This window comes from Sebastes fasciatus, assembly GCF_043250625.1.
Source record: "Sebastes fasciatus isolate fSebFas1 chromosome 21 unlocalized genomic scaffold, fSebFas1.pri SUPER_21_unloc_1, whole genome shotgun sequence".
NCBI lineage: Eukaryota > Metazoa > Chordata > Actinopteri > Perciformes > Sebastidae > Sebastes > Sebastes fasciatus.
In genome coordinates, this window is record NW_027428133.1 from 23844 (window position 1) to 25000 (window position 1157).

Consider the following 1157-nt stretch of genomic DNA (forward strand, 5'->3'; position numbering starts at 1 on the left):
CGCCGCCTACCGGCTGCAGAGCCGCCGCTGCAGACGGCCTTCACTGAGACCCGCTGAGCTGTTATTGATTATTGACTGTTTATCAGCTAACTAACCTCAAACACTAACACACACGGTGTAAAGGACAGGAAGTAAGGCTGATATGGAGAGAGAGAGAGAGAGAGAGGGAGAGAGAGAGGGAGAGAGAGAGAGAGAGAGAGAGAGAGAGGAGAGAGAGAGGGAGAGAGAGAGGGAGAGAGAGAGGGAGAGAGAGAGAGAGAGAGAGAGAGAGAGAGAGAGGGAGAGAGAGAGGGAGAGAGAGAGGGAGAGAGAGAGAGAGAGAGAGAGAGAGAGAGGGAGAGAGAGAGGGAGAGAGAGAGAGAGAGAGAGAGAGAGAGAGAGGGAGAGAGAGAGGGAGAGAGAGAGGGAGAGAGAGAGAGAGAGAGGGAGAGAGAGAGAGGTGGTAAAAGAGAGAGAGAGAAGTGAGAACAGTGTGAGAGAGACTCAGAGACAGTGAGGAGTGTGAGCGAGCAGTCAACACATTTATTGGATTATTGATTTCTGGACACTGAGGAGCAGAAGGTCAGAAGGTCAGAAGGTCAGAAGGTCAGAAGGTCAGTTGATCCTGTTAGATTTATGATTTAAATCATGATGTCCTCTGAGAGTTGATCCTGATTTCATGAACTTGATGTTGTTTTTATTCCTCGTGGTCCAGCTGATGTCTCTAGTTACCTAGAAGGTCTCCATCCCTCGTGTGAAGCACCATGTGACCTCGGTTTGAGAAGTTATTGTGATTTTATTAACTTCATTTAAGGTTTATTTTAAAGCCTCATCCCCTGAGTTAGTTAAGATACATGTTAGGCTTTTAGATGCATGGAACTTTAATGTGTGTAAGATATTCTGAAGCTTTTTTAAGGCAGTAGTAAAAAGCTGTTTCTGTCACCGTGGTACCCTGGAAGCTCTGGATCCTGTTCATTGATCCTGTTCATTGATCATATTGATCCTGTTGATTGATCCTGTTGATTGGAGCTGCTGCCTCCAGTAGAGACTACAGGTGACTCTCTGCAGTTTAAGTGATTGATCATATTGATCCTGTTGATTGATCCTATTGATTGATCATATTGATTGATCCTGTTGATTGGAGCTGCTGCCTCCAGTAGAGACTAAGGGACATCATT

The 1157-nt window shown here is 45.8% G+C and overlaps 1 protein-coding gene across 1 annotated transcript in view; it reads left to right on the forward strand.

Moving 5' to 3' along the window:
• Window positions 1-455: 455 nt before the first annotated feature.
• LOC141763605 (5'-AMP-activated protein kinase subunit gamma-2-like) overlaps window positions 456-1157 on the forward strand; it is a gene marked incomplete at its 3' end in the record, with an annotated part of 47759 nt that continues 47057 nt past the window's right edge. Inside the window, exon 1 of the mRNA XM_074628053.1 lies at window positions 456-569. The remainder of the gene's footprint in view (window positions 570-1157) is intronic.